Here is a 21,329-nt window from a genome sequence, read left to right on the forward strand (position 1 = left end):
CAACAAAAAGTTCTAATAAACACATAGGCAATTGAATTTCTCCTGTCTTGCTGTTGAGAATGTAAAAACAGACACAAGCAATCTACCAATCTATTACACAGTATCTACTAATCTCTGCTTATATACAATAATTATACACAAGAAATTATTATACACAATAATTTAGAAATTTACTCCCATTGATATTTGCCCTATACAAATTAAAACATGTATTTATAAAATTCTATTTCAAATATATATATGTAGCAACATTGCTCACATTTACTTCAAACTGGAAAAGTTCAAACATTCCTAAAAACTAGATTGGACAAGTAAACTGGTATATCCACCTAGCAGAATATTATGTAGCATTAGGAGAAAATTCTGACTCGTCTGGCAACAAAGATGAATTTCACAGTCATCATCCTAATTTTAAATAAAAAAAGCCTGGCACCTAAGAGTACATTCTATATGATTATTATTAATTTGAAAATTCACAAGATGGTGAATTTGATCTACAGCTATAGAGGTGCACAAGAGCCTTTTGAATATTAGCTATATTCTATAACTGTGTGAAGATGATGTTTTATGTGCCTGTATTATGCATGAGTGCAAAAATAATCATTGAAATGTAGTATAATTTAAAAATTCATCAATCAAAATAAGCTCCTTCACATGATAGTTGCTCACAGTTTTAATTCCCACTAACAAAACTAACAGATGTTGAGAATACTGTGAACATCCTTGTTTTCCATTTCATTATTATAATTTTTGTCTTTCTTATGTGGTAACATTGCAGATTTACCTTTTTTTAGTGATTCAAAATGCAGCCTTTCGTGATTATCATTTACCTAAGTGTAAACATGAAGACTGATGTTCACACATCAGGTCACTGAAATGAAAGAATGTTTTAGTACATTTGCTTATGCAAGGATGGATTTTGAATAAAATGTGTAGTTGGAATTCTCTGAGAATGCCATTAGGCATCATACAGGAACTTCAAAGCAGAAAGTACCACTCACAAAGAAGTCCAATCCTTCAAATGAAGACATCCTGGAGCGTGATATGTTTTAAAACTATGTCATTTACAATTCTATTTGTTAGACTTAAATTAGCACCTTATTATGATTCAGTTATACTATAATTATCATTATTAATCTATTAAAATAGTATTAATAACATTAATATTATATTGTAATTATCAGTTTCTGATAACTTCATACAAAATTCTGGTAAACTTGGAAAAAGAGATTAAGAAAGTGCTCTATATATTTCTTTTTTAGATTTAAATTTTATATTTTTAAATTTGTTCTTTGTAGAGATACATGACAGTATAGTGTGTTTTGACATATTATACATACATGGAGTATAATTTATTCTAATTAGGACCCCTGTCTTATGGCTATACATGATGTGAGTTTCATTGGCAGTGTATTCATATATGAACATTTAAAAATTATGTCCAATTCATTCTACTGTCTTTAGTATTCCTATACCCCTCCCTTCCTTTCATTCCCCTTTGTTTAATCCAATGAATTTCTGTTCTTCCCCTCCCCACTTGTAGAGTATTAGCATCCACTTATCTAAGAGAACATTTGACCTCTGATATTTTGTGATTGGCCTATTTCACTAGCATGATGGTCTACAGATGCATCCATTTACCAGCAAAAGTTATGAGACATTTTTTTGGCTAATATTCCATTGTGTATATTTTATTACATTTCTTTATCCATTCATCTGTTGAAGGACACCTAGGTCAGTTCCATTGCTCAGCTATTGTGAATTGAGCTGCTATGGACACTGATGTAGCCACATCACTATAATATGCTGATTTTTAAGTTCTTTGAGTATACCAAGAATTGAGATAACTGGTCAAATGGTGGTTCCATTCCAAGTTTTCTGAGGAATCTCCATACTTCTTTCCATAGTGATTACATCACTTTCCCCCCACATCCTCACCAATATTTATGTTTGCTTATATTCTTAGTAATTGCCATTCTGACTGGAGTGGGATGGAATCTCACTGTAGTTTTAGTTGCATTTCTCTAATTGCTAGCGATGTTGAACATATTTTCATATATTTGTTGACTGATCATATCTCTTCTTCTATGAAGTGCCTGTTCAGCTCCTCTGCCCATTTATTGGTTGGATTACTTGTGGTTTTGGTGGTAAGGTTTTTGAATGTTTTGTTTGTCCTCGAGATTAATGATCTCTCTGAGATGCAGGTGGCAAAGATTTTTTCCCATTCTGTAGGCTCTCTCTTCACTCCCTTGATTATTTCCTTTGCTGTGAAGTTTGATTCTATTCCATTTATGCACAAATATATAATATGATTAAGATTGAGTTGAGTATTATAGTGTATAAAGATAAATTACACATTTTAAAAGTTATTTTACAAATATTTATTAAGACTAATACCCATTTTTCAAGAAGATAATAATCATGCAACTTGTATTTTGCATCCATAAGATTCTCCTACCTTTCTCTGGGTAAAGGCCTTAAGAAAAACACTGTTGGAATTCTTCAGTTACTTCCAAGCTAGACATGCCTTTGGATCTAGCAGCTATTAATGGACTTGGTTTCATTATATTTGGTTTTAACATTTCATCAATGTATTTAAGTGTTATTAATATTCCTTTTTATCCAACAGGAGAAAATAAATGGGAGTCTTAAGTACATGATCAAACAAAATGTTCTTGAATTAAAGCACATTAATTTGTATTAATTAAATTATGCCGAAGTAATCTCCATTTTTTAAAAAAATTAAGTTCTGAAAAGATATTAAATAAAATCATTTAGAAGCTATGAGTTCATATAAATGAAGTACACTGGATGAACCAATAAGTTTTATAAAATTATAAATTTTCCAATAGCTTTTAACTAACTATATTTATAAGAATTAGAAATAAAATAAACATATGAATGTGCTTATGTTTACTACTTTAAAAATATTGTTTTCATATTAAAGACAAAATCTACTCCAAAAAAATTAAATTTCATTCCCCCACACTAAGAAAGACAAAATGATAATAAAAAATGAAATAATTACTTCTGAAAAATAAATTTTATCCTAATATTAAGTGACCAAAACATGATTCATGCAGCAAAGCAGGAAGAATTCCCAAAGATAAATTATAGATATTAGAAAAAATTAACTAAATTTTTAAGATTTACCTTAACAGTATTTTTTCCTAAGACCACCAATTTTTCGCTCACTGGCTTAATACAAAAACCTATTTGTATAGATACACTGCTGGATAAATATATCAGTGTCTAAGGGAAAAAATGCTAATTAAACTAGATTATTCTTACATGCAATAGTATCCAGTTTTTTTCAAATGCTCTCTTTTAATATCTATCCTAAATATATAATATTGAATAATGTAATAAAACTCATATATAACTTCCACATGAGGCAATGTAAAAAATAAATAATATTTTTGTTGTAGATAAGTATAAAAATTATAATTTTTTTTAAATAAATGCATCTCTTACAGTTATGTATAACTGGGTATGTAAATTTTTTACCTTATTTATTAGATGTTCAAATTCCATAACTTTTTTGAATTTTGACATAAAAACAGATTTTAAATAATTTTCTTGTTGGTTGTATTCTGTGCTTCTATAGTAGATGCATACAATCTAATTCAATTTATACTTTTATATTAGGAAAATACATTCTTAAATCTCTACCAAATCTCAGTTCAATTTTTTCAGTGCTCCCATCTCTGGTATGATTATCTAACATTTAGTATGCATAAGGAATAGTCAAAAAATGTCAAAATTCTTAACACAGTTTTCTTCACAGTGGTTTATTTAGTTTCCAAAATGCACACCAAAGAAAATATATGCCTCTATTGATTATTTTAAGATAACATAATAAAACTATTACAATTATCCCCAATTGCTAACTTTTACATTAATATCTCTGTTGTTATAAAAAATTATGTATTTCTGTCCATATTTCCTATAATCTCAGTTTACTGTGATAATTCTTGTAAAAATGTTTTATTATTTAGTTTTTAAAAACAATTATAGAAACAAATAATTAGTACTAGACATAGTATCATGAGAATCAGAGATGATAACATGAAAAAAATGTTCTTGGTATTGAAATCCAAACTTGAATCCTAATCTGATCATAGGATGCCTTTTCCAATCTACTACACTTTTTGAGACCTTTGTTTTTAATCTATTGGTTTTAATTTATTGGTTTTTATGAACAATAAAAGAGAAGGACAGGAGAGAGTGCTACTGCATACATTTGGAAATATCTAATATAATTATTGGAAAATATGAAGTGATTATTGAGATTTTGTTAGACTCTATTTGAATTAAATACAACACATTGCATAAACTTAACTACACTAGTATGGAAAACTATGATCAAATAAAAGATTTCTTTATTCAGTATGACATCTTTGATTATATCATCAGGGGAAAACTCATTAGATTAAAAGATCTGCCTTATGGATGCTCTCATAATAATTTTGTAAGAAGTCATTCTAATTTTATTGAAAGCAATCCTAAAATCATAACATTTTTGATAGTTCTCTCAAATTCAACACATGATTTAATGGAATGAGAAACACATATGAGTGCCTGAGGCTCTTTCATTTCTGATCAAAGGAATAAATATATTATTAATATATTATTAATTCTTATCAAAAAATTACCATTTTATTTTTATATCTATGAAATTTTTTATTGAATTATTTATTTATTCTAATTTGTTATACATGATGGCAGAATGCAATTTATTTCATATTACACATATAGAGCACAAATGAAAAATTGTACTGATTGTACACAAGTATTTTCACACCATTCCTGTCTTCATACATGTACTTAGGGTAAAGATGTCTAACTCAGTTTACCATCATTCCTATCCCTTTACCCTCTCCCTTCCCAGCTCTCCCCTTTGCCCTATCTAAAGTTCCTCCATTCCTTTCATGCCCCAAGTAGTTTTGATTTGCATTTCTCTAATTGTTAGAGATGTTGAACATTTTTTCATATGTTTGTCAACTGATTGTATATCCTCTTCTGAGAAGTGTCTGTTCAGTTCCTTGGCCCATTTGTTGATTCAGTTATTTCAGGGTTGTTTTTTTTTTTCCGTTTTGTTTTGTTTTGGTGTTAAAGTTTTTGTGTGTTTTATCTATCGTAGAGATTAGTGCTCTATCTGGTGTGCTTGTGGTAAAGATTTGCTCTCATTCGATAGGCTCTCCATTCACCACACTGATTGTTTCTTTTGCTGAAAAGAAGTTTTTTAGTTTGAATCCATCCCATTTATTGATTCTTGATTTTAATTCTAATGCTATAGTAGTCTTACTAAGAAAGTTGGAGCCTAATCTGACATGATGGAGATTTGGGCCTACTTTTTCTTCCATTAGGCACAAGGTCTGTGGCTTAATTCTTAGATCCTTATTCCACTTTCAGTTGAGATTTGTGCATAGTGCAAGATAGAGGTATAATTTCATTTTGTTACATGTGGATTTCAAGTTTTTCTAGTATCATCTTTTCTCCAATGTATGTTTTTGGTGCCTTTGTCTAATATAAGATAATTGTAGTTATGTGGGTTAGTCTCCGTGTCCTCTATTCTGTACCATTGGTCTATAGGTTATATTGGTGCCAATATCATGCTGTTTTTGTTTCCATTACTCTATAGTATAATTTAAGGTCTGGAATAGTAATGCCACCAGCTTCACTCTTCTTGCTAAGTATTGCTTTGGCTATTCTGGGTCTCTTGTTTTTCCCAATGAATTTCATGATTGCTTTTTCTATTTCTATGAGGAATGTCATAGAGATTTTGATTGGGATTTCATTGAATCTGTCAATATGTTGCCTTCAAGGGACTCATCTCAGAGGAAAAGATGCACACAGACTGAAGGAGAAAGGTTGGGATGAAATATATCATTCACATGGTCTATGTAAATAAGCAGGAGTTTCCATCCTCACATCAAATAAAGTAGACTTCAAGCCAAAGTTAATCGAAAGGGATAAAGATGGACATTTTATACTTCTTAAGGGAACTATATATCAACAAGACATAACAATTATAAACATATATGCCCCAGAAAATGGAGCATCTATGTTCATCAATTACACTCTTCTTAAGAGTCAAACAGACCACAATATAATAATTCTGGGTGACTTTAATACACCTCTTTCACCACTGGATAGATCTTCCAAACAAAACTAAACAAAGAAAGTATAGAACACAATAATACAATCAATATCTTACACTTAACTGATATATATAGAGTATATTATCAATCAATGAGCAAATATACTTACTTCTCAGCAGAACATGGATCCTTCTATAACATAGAACAAATATTATGCCACAAAGCAAATCTTAGTAAATACAACAAAGTAGAGATACTACCTGCCATCTATCAGACCACAATGGAATGAAATTAGAAATCAATGATAAAATAAAAAATAAAAGACTAAATAATATGCTATTGAGTGAACAGTAGGTTGTAAAAGATATCAAGGAGGAGATTTAAAAAATTTTAGCAGTAAAAGAATTACTAGTTTAAGTAATATGAGAAAAGGTGTAAAATATAAATTATACAGAAACTGGAGAAAATTATTTACAATGCCATAAATTTTGCAAATTCACAGACTGTTTTTTCTCAGTACTCTGTAAGTTCTATTTTTTTAAAATAGTCTAATGATTTGGATTAAGTTTACATCCCTGATAATTAAAAAAAATCTTATTTTCTGCTATATTCTAGACAATGCTATGAAATGGGATGAGACATTGTTTGGGGGGGTATAGGCAAAAGAGTATTTACTAGATGGGAGAGATATAAACCAGTAGGTGCTAGAGGGAGGGCTAGGGTAGACAGCCTCCAAAAAGGACCCCAGTGATCATGCTTCCTGGTACTAATGTCCTTGTGTAGGTCCCTTCCACATTGTATCAAAGTTGTTCCTCTACTCAATCAAGAGGGTGCAACCTCTGATATGAACTTATAAAAGACAATGCAGTTTCTTTCTTGTTGACTCTCAGTTTTGGATTTTTCTCCTGTTGGAGGAAGCCAGCTACCATCCCATGAGAAAACCTATCTGATAAGAGACAGCAATCTATTGCAAAACAGCCATATGAGTCAAGCTTTCAAATGAATGGAAGACTATCCAATAGCTAGACCACAATGTTGCCAGAGAACCCAAAAGAGACCACGGAGCTAAACTACATCATGATTTTTGATCCTTAGAAACTCTGAGATGATGGATACTTGTTGTTTTTAAGTGTTAATTACTTTGACTTTAAATTATGCAATAACAGATTACTAATAAACTGAGTTTTTAAAAGCAAATAAAAAATTTAAGCCACAAATTAATATAATAAATATTTGGTGGAGTAATACAAGCTTTATGCACCAGGATATTTCATACACACATAAAGGTGCAATCTATATTAGAATTTTGGAAATTCTCTTAGTCTACTTTTAAATAAGTCACAAAATCAGTTCATCTGTCCCTGCAGGAACATCCCATTTTTAGATGAGAAATTAGCCTTTACAAAAGTCCATGAAAAATGACTGAGACCCAGTGTTTAAAACAAGCATTTCTCAGTCAATGAGAATCCTTAAACTTCAGCTCTTACTGATAACAAGGAAGAGATCTGGCTTCACCAACAATAAATACTGATATGGTCAATCCTGCCATTGATTTGACATGCTATAAAATGGAATTGCAAGTGTTTAGCCCATGACCCTGAGTATGGAAAGGGAAGAGACAGTTGTTCCTTATAGCTTACTGGCAGAATGGGATTATAGCAAAGGGTTTTTCATGTTATATTGGTGTTAATGTCTTGGATTCTGACAAAGGCAAGAGAAAAAGGGAAAAGTGGTATTTCTCTAATCACACATCTTATTTTTGTTGTTGTTTTTTGTCTTTTTTTTTTTTTTGAGGACTGGAGATTGAATCCACGGATGTAGCATTAAGCTGCATCCCTAGTCATTTTTATTTTTGAGAGAGCATCTTGCTAAGTTGCTGAGGGGCTCACTAAATTGCTAAGGCTAGTGTTAAACTTTTTATTTTCATACTGTCTCAGCCTCCAGAAATGCTAAGATGACAGGTGTGTACCATGTGCCCAGCTCTAATCATATACGTTTAAAGCTGTGTTACCCAACAGTTAGGTTCCTTTACCAATTGTCTGTGTCCTGAAACATCTTTGTGCGTCCTTCTAAAATATAATGACATACTTCCACTGTGACCATGAGTAAATAATAGACAAATCTGGGAAAAAAAGTCATGAACCTTTTTCATATTATGTACAACAAAGATTTTAGGACTGTTAATCTAAGAATAAGAAATAAATAAGGTGATTCTTACCATCATCCTAACATCTACATGAGGCAAATTCAAGACCATAGCATAATGATGAAAAAAAAAATCAAAGCAGGAGGAATTTGAAAAGGGAAGTCTAAGAAGATTAGAATATGCATGGCAGATTATGTGGAACCATACAGAAAACAAAGCCTTCAGAATCCAGCATAGAGAACATTCTAAAAAACTATTAAGTCCTAGCAAGGATCAACTTCAAGGAGAGAAAAATTATGAAGGACCTGTCATCCACAAAATTCCAAACATACAAAATGGCAGGAATAATTAGAATCCTTACTGTTCATAATGCAGAAATCAAGATAAATTCAAGGACCTTTTTGGTAGCAAACACAGAGGCACAATAGCTTAGAAGTGGGCATAAAGTACCCTAGGATAAATACTTCTTTATATCTTCCTACTCCATTAATTTAAAAAAAGAAAACAAATCAAATCTCAAATAATAAAATTGCTCTAAAAGTGAGTAACCTAAGATCAGAGATAAACACAAAAATTTGTGTAAGTTGTAGAGAAAGTCAGTAAAGATTGTGAAATTTATAATGACCAGCCTTCAATAAAAATTAACACATATGTGAAGAAGCAAAAACAGATGGCTAGGAGGAAAAATCAGTCAATAAAAGCAGACACAGGAATGAAAAAGATGATCAAATCAGCAGAAAAAAAGTATTATGAATATTCTCACTGCTCAAATATTTAAATATAAATGTGAACATAATAGAAACAAAGGTGGAATATAGAGAACCAACTAAAACTTTTAAAATAATATATAATGTTGGAGATAAATTTCACTGAATTATATTAATGCAGAATTTGTAATTGTTGAAGATAACATCAGTACATCAGTGATCTCGAGAATATAGCAATATAAAATACAAATAAAACATAGAAAAATAAAAGACTGAAAAGAAAAAATAAAGATATAATGATTTATGGTACTTTACAAGCAACTCGAGTACCAAAAAAAAGAAATGTAAAATATACAAATTTTTTTCTTATTTAAAACAATCACTAAATGAAACCAAAAGGTATTGTATGATTGTAAAAATTGTAGAAATATAATAGCACAAGCAATTGGAATTAGGAAGGAGAGGGGTATTATATATGAAAGCAAAATTTTGCAACTTAAGGAATCATAAATTACTTTCAAGGCAAATATTGCCAAAAGTGAATAACAGAATAACAAAACACAAATAGATGTATAACAATTAAATTATATTTGTATACATAATTTTTACTGTGAAATATATTCCATGACTTAATTATTTACCATTGAATTTCTCCATGTTTTATGGAATATTTTGTAACATCTTTACATTTACTCATATACTTTACATATGGAAGGAAGATATATTTCCTAGTTAATATTTTGATGTCAATTTGCACTTATGCCAACAATTAAATAAAGACAATATAAGAAAATAAAAATATAGATGGATATCTCATATAAACATTATCAAACCACTAAAAAGATACTATTGAATCAAAATAGCAAAACAAATAATCATTGAGAAGTAGGATTTATGATAAGAAGTTTATGATAAGATACAAGGTTGGTCTACCCTTTTTAAAATCAATCATCTAAACCAGGCACTCTGGTGCCTTTAATCCCAGTGACTCAGGAGGTTAAGACAGGAAGAGCACAAGTTCAAGTATAGTCTCAGCAATTATTCAGGCTTATTGTTAAGGCATCTGACCAACTTAGTCAGATGCTGTCTCAAAATAAGAACAAAAAGGGATCAGATGTGGCTTAGTAATAAAGCATTTCTGGGCTCACTCTCCAGTACCAAAGTAATTAAAAAATGTAAAAGACTAAAAATAAAATTAATCAATTTAATTTATCATATTAAGGGAGTAAAATATTATAGTCACAATAGAGGGACAAAACATATTTTACAAGCTCATTATAAATCTCACAATAAAAGTTTCAGCAGGCTATTAATAGAAAATTTCTTAATCTGCTAAAACAATTTATAACAAACATCAAAATTAGTGGTAAAATATGCAATGCTTCCTGCCTAAGATTTGGAATAATACTTCAATTCTAAATTACAACGGAAATTCTACAACATGCCATAAAATAAATAAAATGAATACAAGAATACATATTGATGGGGGAAAAACAAGCAAAATCTCCTTATTCACATAAAGCATGATCATATACAAAGTAAAAAGTCTACATAATCTATGAAGTAATAAATTATTGAAACTGAAAAAATATACTATTTAAAATAGCATCAAAATTAATGGTAAATGTAACAACTATCCATAGACTAAAACATTACATTGTGTTTCACAAATATATACAAATATTTTGTCAATCCAAAGCATAAAGAAATGAAAACTATAAAGCATTAGTGAAAAAAATCTAATAAATGGAGCAATATGAGATGCTCATGCATGAGATACAGGCAAGAGGTTAACTCTCAACTTCCTAAAAAATTGCATCTTTAAATTTGTTGCAATCCTAAATAACACCTCAGTGTGCAATTTTTTACAATATGCCAGCATAGTTTAAATTTTATATTGAGATATAAAAATTAAAATAGATAAAATTATTTTGAAAACAAAGACAAAAGTTAGAAGATTAATACTACCTTATTTCAAAATTTATCATAGATAATTTGTATTGATGACAAGAACATATTGACATAAAAATACACATGTGTCAGTGGAACAGAATACAGAATTCAGAAACAGATGAGTTTAACACAAAGTTAAAGTGATTTGCAACCTGGTTCGAAGATTTTTTAATAGGAAAAATTGTCCCAAACAATTAATTCTCCACAAGAAAAATAATTAGTCATGACTTGACCTTCTCTTGCTATACATGAAATTAAGTCAAAATGATTGTAAACCTAAATACTGATACAAAAAATCCTCCTAACATTTCTAAAGTATAACAAAAGATTGATCTTTGCAATAGTATTGTAGGCAAAGACTTTTAAAGTGACAAACCATAAAATAAAAATTAAGGGAATTGAAACTCAACAAAATTTAAAATTTGACAAAAATTTAAGTTGAAAAAATAAAAGAAATTTCCCATATTCTGGTAGAAAATGCATTATATCTGTCACTGAACATGTTCATAGTACCTAAAATTATCCTGTAAATTTATAAGACAAAGAATCCATCAAAATGGATGAAATGGAAAAAGAGTTAAATGAATGATTAAAAACAAGAAGATGAACCTAATCAGGAACATTCAACTTAAGACCATGATGAGATATCATGACACACCGTTAGCATATGTGAAATTGAAGAATGATGAACCATATGTTTGCAAAGATACCGAGCATCTACAACTCACTTATTGCTGGTAAGAATATAAAATCTTACTGTCAATTTGGCAAGCAGTTTATCTGTTTCTTGAAAAATTAAAAACTCACTTATCATATAAATCTACCCATTACACTCAGGTATTTATCCAAGACATAATGTGTTTCTTCACAAAGATGCACACACACAAGTTTATAGAAGCTGCATTGGTAAAAGCCAAAATCAGAAACCACACACTATCCATTGATAAATTAAGTGTGTTATATGGAATGATTTGAGGTATGTGTGATTTTATGATTTCATAATATGAAATCAATAGTGAAAAGAATAAATCAGCATGTACAACATGGTCCAATGAGGATAAATCATTACAAAGCAAGCAAAATACTGGGGGACAAGTTCAAAAGAGTACAATTTGCATAATTCCATTTATAGGTAACCAGCACCCAAGAAGAGCAGGTTCCTGCTAGGAGGTGTGAACTGTCTGTGAAAACAAAAATTCTGAAATAATCAGTAAGTAATAAAGACAAAGCCAGAAACTGGATTTAAAAAGTGGGGCACCTGAGGGGTCTTCCAGCCACAATAGGAACTGGAACTGCACAACTGAAAAAAGACCCCAGTTCTTTATTTAAAGGGAAGTACATTAAAGGCAGGAATAAGGTCTCAGAGGAGGAGGGATCTTGTTTCTCCATGTGGCAGGGATCTTGCAGTAAACAGGTGGTTTGGTGCTTGGCAGGTTATGCCCATCTCCTGAGGGCTGTGTTTGATCCTAAGGCTGTGAGCCAAGGCAGGACTCCAGCATGATCTGGGCTTTTGGAACTGGAGAATTTCACCCAGGAGTTCCCAGAAAAGCAGCTTCCCTGCCTTATGTTGGCTCAAACAAACCCTTAATTTTATACAGCTTCCAACACAAGACATTTTTCAAAAGGTAACTCAAATCTATAGTTACACAAAGCAGATCAAAGGAACTGAAGGAGAAACTGGGAAAGAAATTATGGCATTATTGTTTATCTTGACTGTGATGATGGCTCTCCATGTGAATCAATTGGCCAAACCTCATGGAACTCACTGATGGTTGCTTCTTGTTGTGCAGTTAGATTTTAATTCAATAAAATCTACTAAAATAGGCAATGAGGAATGTAAGCCCTGTGCATACTCTTCCTTGCCAACTGTCATTGTTCTAAGATACGTATTCAGTTTATTTTCATGCAAAGTAAACACCAAAGCAACGGTAGAAGGTAATATGATTACACGAACAAAATTCTGATTTACAAAGGCTGTCTTTCCCTCAGCAATACATCTTGAAAGCTTACTACTTTGATCACCAACTGCAATCCATCCCCCCTTTTTATTTGGTCAAGTTATTGCCAGGGAAGAAATCAGAAAAGCATGCTTGTGTGATTGTGTGTGTGTGTGTGTGTGTGTGTGTGTGTGTGTGTGTGTATGTGTGTGTTGATAGGGATCAAACTTAGGCTCTTGGAAACAAGCTAGGCAGCAAATGTCATTTCTCCTGAGCAGTCATATTCTTAAACACCCTTCCAGGATAAGCCAACATTTATTGAACCCAACTACATTTCTAAGCACTAGGGTTTTGTTTTGTATTGTATTGGCTTGTTTTCATTCATTATAAATTACCAGCCAAAATGATAAGAATTTGTATATTCACAATGTAATTTCAGCTACTCTAAAACACTAAGTTTTCCAAGAAGACTTAAGAGAAATATACAGATTTGATATCCTGTTTCTCTTAAACTCTCTCTGGGCAAAATTCCATAAAATTAGTAGAAATGTATAATATTTTTATTATTGTTAGGAATGTGTGAATTTATTTCTCATGGTTAGATAATATTAATATAGAAATAGCAAATCTGAGCTCAAGTTTAATGTTTAAATTTAATTCAATGTAAAATACTATAGAAAATAACAATCTCAAAAAAATTCACAAATTTTCAGATCAAGATATTTTATCATATAAAATATTATTCCCTAAACAGTTACTCTAACTCAAGTATCCATGATTATGAAAATAAATCAGAAGTTGAAGTCATCTTTAAAAATCCATTATTTCAGTTTTAGGGAATATTCACTGACTTTCTGTAATAAAAAATGGTTAATTCATACTTTTGTACCTTCTTTTACCTCTCCTTCATGTATTCTTTTTTTACTCATTCTTTTGTTATACATAACAGTAGAATCTATTTTGATATAATAATACAAGCATGGAATATAACTTATTCTAATTAGGATCCCATTCTTGTACACGATGTTGAGATTCACTGTAATGTATTCATTCTAAGGTTCATTGCCCTGTCTTTCCTTTCCGTATACCTCCAACCTTCCCTTCTTTCCCCTTTGTCTACAGTACTGAACTTCTATTCTTCTCTTTCCCCTAACTTATTGTGGGTTATAATTCACATATCAGAGAATTCACATATCTTGTTTTTTGGGGGATTGGCTTATTTCATCCAGCATGATAGTCTCCAAATCCATCCATTTATTTTCAAATGTCATAGTCATTCTTCTTAATGGCTGAGTAATACTCCATTCTGCATACTTATATTTTTTTTCTCTTCTTTTCTAGGGTTTTGAGATAAAGTATGAGATCATTTATTTGTGGTTTTTAATTTTTTTGAGGAATGAACTCCAAGTAATGAATTTTCCTCTTAGAACTGCTTTCATTGTGTCCCATAGATTTTGATATGTTGTGTCTGTGTTTTCATTTATCTCTAAAATTTTTTTAATTTCCTCTGTGATGTCTTCTGTAACCCATTGATCATTGAGTAACATATTGTTCATTCTCCAAGTGATATAGGATTTTTCCTTCCTTCTTTTATCGTTGATTTACAGTTTCATTCCATTATGATCAGATAGGATGCATGGTATTATCTCTATTCCTTTATAATTTCTAAGAGTTGCCCTGTGCCATAATATATGGTCAATTTTTGAGAAGGATAAATGTGCTGCGGAGAAAAAAGTGTAACCACTTGATGTTGAGTGGTATATTCTATATATGTCAATTAAGTCTAAGTTATTAATTGTATTATTGAGTTCTATAGTTTCTTTATTCAATTTTTGTTTGGAAGATCTGTCCAGTGGTTTGAGAGGTGTACTAAAGTCACCCATAATAATTGTGTTGTGGTCTATTTGACTCTTGAACTTAAGAAGAGTTTGTTTGATCATTGCTTGGGGCATATATATTAATGATTGTTATGTCTTGTTGGTGTATGGTTCCCTTGAGCAGCATGTAGTGTCCTTCTTTATCCCTTTTGATTAACTTTAGCTTAAAGTCTATTTTATTTGATATGAGTATGGACACTCCTGCTTGCTTCCGAGGTCCATGTGAGTCGTATGATTTTTCCCAACCCTTCACTTCAGTCTATGTATGTCTTTTCCTATCAGAGGAGTCTCCTGTAGGCAGCATATTGTTGGATCTTTTTTTTTTTATCCAATCTACTAGCCTATGTCTCTTGATTGGTGAGTTTAAGCTGTTAACATTTAGAGTTACTATTGAGACATGACTTGTACTTCCAGCCATATTTGTTTATTTTTATTACTTAACATGATTTGTTTTTCCTCTTTGATTAGTGTTTCCTTTACTGTACTAACTCCCACAGTTGATTTTCATTGTTATTTTCCATTTCCTCTTCCTGTAATGTTTTGCCAAGGATGTTTTGTAGCGCTGGTTTTCTAGCTGCAAATTCTTTTAACTTTCATTTGTCGTGGAAGATTTTAATTTCATCTTCAATCCTGAAGCTTAATTTTGCTGGATACACAATTCTTGGTTGGAACCCATTTTCTTTCAGCATTTGAAATATGTTGTTCCAGGATCTTCTAGCTTTCAAAGTCTATGTTGAGAGATCAGCCATTAACCTAATTGGTTTACCCCTAAATGTAATCTGCTTCCTTTCTCTTGTAGCTTTTAAAAATTTCTCCTTATTCTCTATGTTGGGCATCTTCTTTATAATGTGTCTTGGTGTGGATCTCTTGTGATTTTGCACATTTGGCATCCTGTAGGCTTCTAGGATTTGGCATTCTGTTTCATTCTTCAAGTCTGGGAAGTTTCCTAGTATTATTTCATTGAACATATTGCTCATTCCTTTGGTTTGGACCTCTATACCTTCCTGTATCCCAATAACTCTTAAGTTTGGTCTTTTTATGTTATCCCATATTTCTTGGATATTCTGCTCATGGTTTCTTAACAGTCTCATTGAGCTGTCTATGTTCTTTTCAAGTTAAAATACTTTGTTTTCATTGTCTGATGTTCTATCTTCTAAGTGTTCTACTCTGCTTGTAATACTCTCATTTGAGTTTTTAATTTGGTTTATTTTTTCCTTCAATTCCAGGATTTTTTTTTAATATCCTCTATCTCCCTGTAAAGTTGATCTTTTGCTTCTTGGATTTGTTTATGTAATTCCTTGTTGATGTCATCTTTCATTGTCTGAATTTGCTGTCTAATGTCTTCCTTGAAACTCCAGATCATCTGAAGCATGTATATCCTTAACTCTTTATCTGACATTCCATCTGCTGCAGACATTACCTCTTCTAATGTTGAATTGACCTGCATTATTTTTGGTCCTTTCTTTCTTTGTCTTTTCATACTGCTCACGTTTCTTTTCAGCTTTGTGAAACTGTTGTGTTATTGATTTTCCCCCTATATATTTATATTGCTCTTATTTAGTTCCAAAGTATCTCTTTTGTGGAGAAAGAATTGTTAACAGTTCCCTATATCAATAACACATCATCTAGGCACAAGTTTACATTATTAATACAATTATAGCTAGGCTCTATGTCTACCAATGTTAGCTTCAATTATCATTTAAAAATATAGTCTTTAGTTTCATAAAAGGCCTACCATTTCTAGTAGCATGAAGAAAACTGAACTTCAGGTGTAGGATGCTATGTTTTGAGGGAAAAGAGTGAGGGTATGGGGTTGATCTAACTTAGCAACTTTGGAGAGCTCTAACCAATAGACAGGAAATTAATGGAAGAATGTATAGATTCAAACTCCTATCTGTATTTAGAAGATTACCCTACTTATAGATAGTAAAATTTAGGGGGTTGAAAGTAGGATAGAGGGAGTAAGAAGGAAGAAAGAAAAAGAAGAAAAAATAACAAGAAAGAGAAAAAAGAGGGAGAGAAAAAGAAAGTGAGAAAAGAAAAGAAAAAAAAAAGAAAAAAAAAGTCTCTCCGAACCCTATTTTGTTTTATTATTATTTTTTTTTTCCCCTTCCAGTAGGTGGCTTTGCCTAATCCTAGTTTGAGTCCCTGTATTCAGGGTGATGAATGTAGCTAGTGTGAGTGGACTTATACTTCCACCTATAGCCTCTCTACTTTTAATGTCTGAGATGGAAACCAGGTACCTGATTGGTCCCAGAATGCACTGGTAGCCACACACACCAAGTTGATGGGTTTTAAGGGCTGGTGGGATTTTCCAAGATGGGATACATCTGTTTTTCTCCTAAGGTATTTGATGTGGGGGGGGGGTGTTGGAGAGACCTTATGTTTGTCCAGGGCTCAGTCTGGTGACCCACAAGCCAAATTTCTGCATTCTGTGCCTCCTTTGGTCTGACCCCAGCTCCCCATGACAGCCCCTCCTCCAGGTCAGCAGGGTGGCTGGCTGGCCCCCCACCCCCTGCTACGCTCTGGTCTTCTGCCTACCGCCTGTATACATATATTCTTATTAAAAAAAAAAAACAGAAAACATTTATTGATTTGTACACTTGCTTTATTTTTTGACACTTTCTGTCTCTTAAATTGAAGAACTTTTCAAAGTAATCAGTTAACCTTCACTTAATTTCTAAGTCAACGTGAAACAAATACTAATTAATACTCATAACAAATAAATGGCTTAGTAGATGAACACCTAATTATTTGTTGGTTTCATGGTCTCAGGAGATTCTTTTAATAATTAAATTCATTCTTCTTTCTTTCCCTCTGGTTAAACAGAAACTGAAGTGCTCCTTATATATAAATGAAAACAAATTTTAGGATGAATGAACAACTGAATCATCTTACGATGATGGTTATTCAAGCATATCAGTTTATACATTTAACATGTGTGGGATTATCTGAATATGATTATTATTTTTAAAATATATTTACCAGAATTTGTTTCAAAAGTAAGATTCCTGAGAACACTTCAAATTTGTTTTGACATGTATAATGTGGCAAGTTGACATTTGCAGTTTAATAGTGACACATAGGATTTAAATAGCACACTGTAGTACACAAAGTATTTTTTCACACCTCCTATCTTTGTCACAACAATAATGTATGTGTATTATTATATATATATATATATATATATATATATATATATTTTTTTTTTTTTTAATTTGAGGAAACTGACACTGAAGATTAAACAAGTTAGCCAAAGTTAGGCACTTAATTTACCAAATGCAAATCTGAATCCAAATCTTATGTCATTATCAAAACTTTATGTTAATTAAATTCCTCATGCTCAGATAAACTATCATTGTCTATTGAACCTTGAATGGATAATTTCAAAACCTCTTCAGCCTTTCTGTTTTTGAGTTTGAATATTAAATCTATGAACTAAAAAATAGTTTCTTATTGTAAAAAAATAGGGAAAAGTCTGATAAATGTATGTATGTACAGATAAGCTTTGTTAGGATTTATATTAGCATTAAAATATATCCATAGGTTATTGAGGGTCAGGTAAGACTGGGAGAGTAAGGATATTGACTTATAAATCAAAAATTTAAAAAAAAAACAACTATTCTTTCAGCAATAGTGTTCATGATGTTTTATATAACATAAATATTGGATTTTTACTTACTTTACTTATTCTCACATAAATGCTATAAGTAAAGTATATATACCATTTTAAGGGAAAAAAGTTAATAGACTGGAAATGAAATCACTGACTTAAGTATAAAATTATTTTCTGTATTATTAAAGAAAGAATTTCATTTTGTTGCATTACCCATAACATTGTTTATTAAGTTTTGTTTTTATAGAGAGAGTAATCTTGAAGAAATTAAACAACAACTTGTTAAACAACGACCGTTATTTTAGAGCATTGTACTATATTATTTTATTACAAGGTAAACTTGGTTAATATAAAAACATCAATATAATTTTGATACTAAAAAAAAAAAAAAAAAAAAAAAAAAAAAAAAAAAAAAAGAAAGAAAAATAGTCAACAGATCCAGGAGAAAAATATGGGGATTACTAAAGCAAAAATCAAGTGGGACAGAAACATGTAAATAGGCAGATTCATATACAGTGTATACAAACTAATTCATTACAGTATAGATCTGAATGATCTATAACCAAAGGCATAACATATATAACTAAAAAATAATGCTGAACAACATATTTAATTATGTAAGTCCACATAACAGGAATTATATTATATAATTTCTTAGAGAACAAAATTATGTGGAGAGATAGAAATGAATAGCACAAAATCATTATTGTGACTGCAGGGTTATAAAGAGGAACAGGGCTTCAGAAGGAAAAAGGAACCCTTCAATACACTATAGCACTAATAAAATTCAGTTTCTTTCCTGGGTGTGATGGTATACACTTCTGGTCCAGTGGCTTGGTAGGCTGAGGTGAAAGGATTTCAAGTTCAAAGCAAGTTTCAGCAATTTAGCAAGGCTGTATGCAACTTGGGTGAGATCCTGTCTCAAAATAAAAAATAAAAGGGGATAGAAAGTGGCACAGCGGTTAATTTCCCCTGTGTTTAATCCCTGATACTACTACTACTACTACTACTACTACTAATAATAATAATAATAATAATAATAATAATAATAATAATAATAATAAAATTTTTAAAAGAAAGAAAGAAAATTATTTTTCTTAAAGTAGATGATGGACATATTATTCCTCACATATATACGTTTGTGTTTTAGACCTATATCCTACAGTAAAATCACCCTAAAATTATCTGTCTTACTTCTGAATTTGTGGCTTAAGTTCTCCAAAGTGCTGTAGGAATGAAATAATGTAGCCTATATCATCACCTAGAACAATGCCTGCCTAACAGCAGCTACCAGTCAATAAAGTTTTTTTTTTTAAAGAGAGAGAGAGGGGGGGGGGAGAGAGAGAGAGAATTTTTAATATTTATTTTTCAGTTTTCGGTGGACACAACATCTTTATTTTATTTTTATGTGGTGTTGAGAATCAATCGAACCCAGTGCCTTGCACGTGCCAGGGGAGTGCATTACCACTTGAGCCACATCCCCAGACCCTCAATAAAGTTTTTTGCCCTTTATTTCCTCCTTCAATCACTCTCCTGTGTTTTCTCCCAAGTTTCTTTGGTGGTAATTCCTTCTTAACCATTGTCTGATACATAAAAGTAAAGTCAAATTAAACAGAAAACCCCAAATTCCACAAAATTCTTGTATAACTACTGAGTTCAATGAAAATTAATCATTGAAAATACACAGTCAAGAAAAGGACTATTTATCAGGACAAATAGTGATATTTATTAGCATAAATCTCTGATTGCTAACTTCAAAGTCCTTTGAATATGTACAAGACTGTATATGAATCCTCTCCTCAAATCAAAAGTACACAAACATTTAATTGTTTGCATAATTTCTTTGGGCTTTAGAAACACTTAGGGACCATGATCTCCATATAAGAATTCTGATATAAATCATTCCTTGTTGAAAAGCATTTAAAAATATTTTTTTAATATTTTAAAAATAAATACTAAATGACACTTTTTACAAGCTGATGTTGACTGTTAGTACTTTCTTATTTTCAAATTCACATTTCAAGTATGATTAATCAGGATGGAAGGCAAGTAGAGCTTTCTGGCATGTCTTTATCCTGTATTTCATTTCATTCTTCCACAATTACAGTAATAAGCAAGAGAAGCAAAAATACATGGGATTAATTTACAATATTGCTCTATACATAGTAGATGATCTTGTGTGAAAAGTTGATGAAATTTAATCTCTAATCAGTTATTAAGGAAATCAAAAGCACCTTAATAAGGTCACATTTTGATGACCTCTTTATTGTTATCAGTTATTCCAATACTGTACTCTACAAAGGGTTTAATGTATTTGATAATGTCATTACTAATCAGTATGCAAATGTGTGGTATTAACTGCAGTCTTTGATTGAGGATTTTATTAGAAATGAGAAAACTAACAAAGCATCAGAAGTAGAGAAAAGAAAATGTGCCATTATTATATTGAACACATTCTTTGAACAATTTCCTCCTACAAGGGTCATGTAAAATGTCAGAGAAATGATTGGCTAATTATACTATGTAACTCAGTACCTGTCTTCAAATCAAAACACTTTAGGTAATGTGCTAGTAGACTACATTTGAAAACCCACTTTTCTTTGAGGAAAAATAATTTTATACTTGTCATTGACAAAAACTAAAGCAAAATATACAAACCAAAATGTGATGATTTCTCCTTTAGTCAATAAATTGTTAAGTAGATTAGGGGTGTGTGTGTGTGTGTGTGTGTGTGTGTGTGTGTGTGTGTGTGCGTTGGTTGTCTTTCAGGAAACTTGAAATATTGAAATATATCTGAAAATCTAGTTAAAAGCTTGTATGAGGAATAATATTGGAGATATTGTTGGAAATAAAAGTCAAATATCAAGCAGTCATTTTTTTCTGTATTCTGTAAGTAATTAATAATAAATGTTAGCCATCACGCAAGATAATACCAGGATTATTTTTATGTTTTAAGAGAAAATTAGCTTCATCATGTTGGGGGAATTGA

The sequence above is a fragment of the Ictidomys tridecemlineatus genome, chromosome 1 (genome assembly GCF_052094955.1).
Source record: "Ictidomys tridecemlineatus isolate mIctTri1 chromosome 1, mIctTri1.hap1, whole genome shotgun sequence".
NCBI classification, from domain to species: domain Eukaryota; kingdom Metazoa; phylum Chordata; class Mammalia; order Rodentia; family Sciuridae; genus Ictidomys; species Ictidomys tridecemlineatus.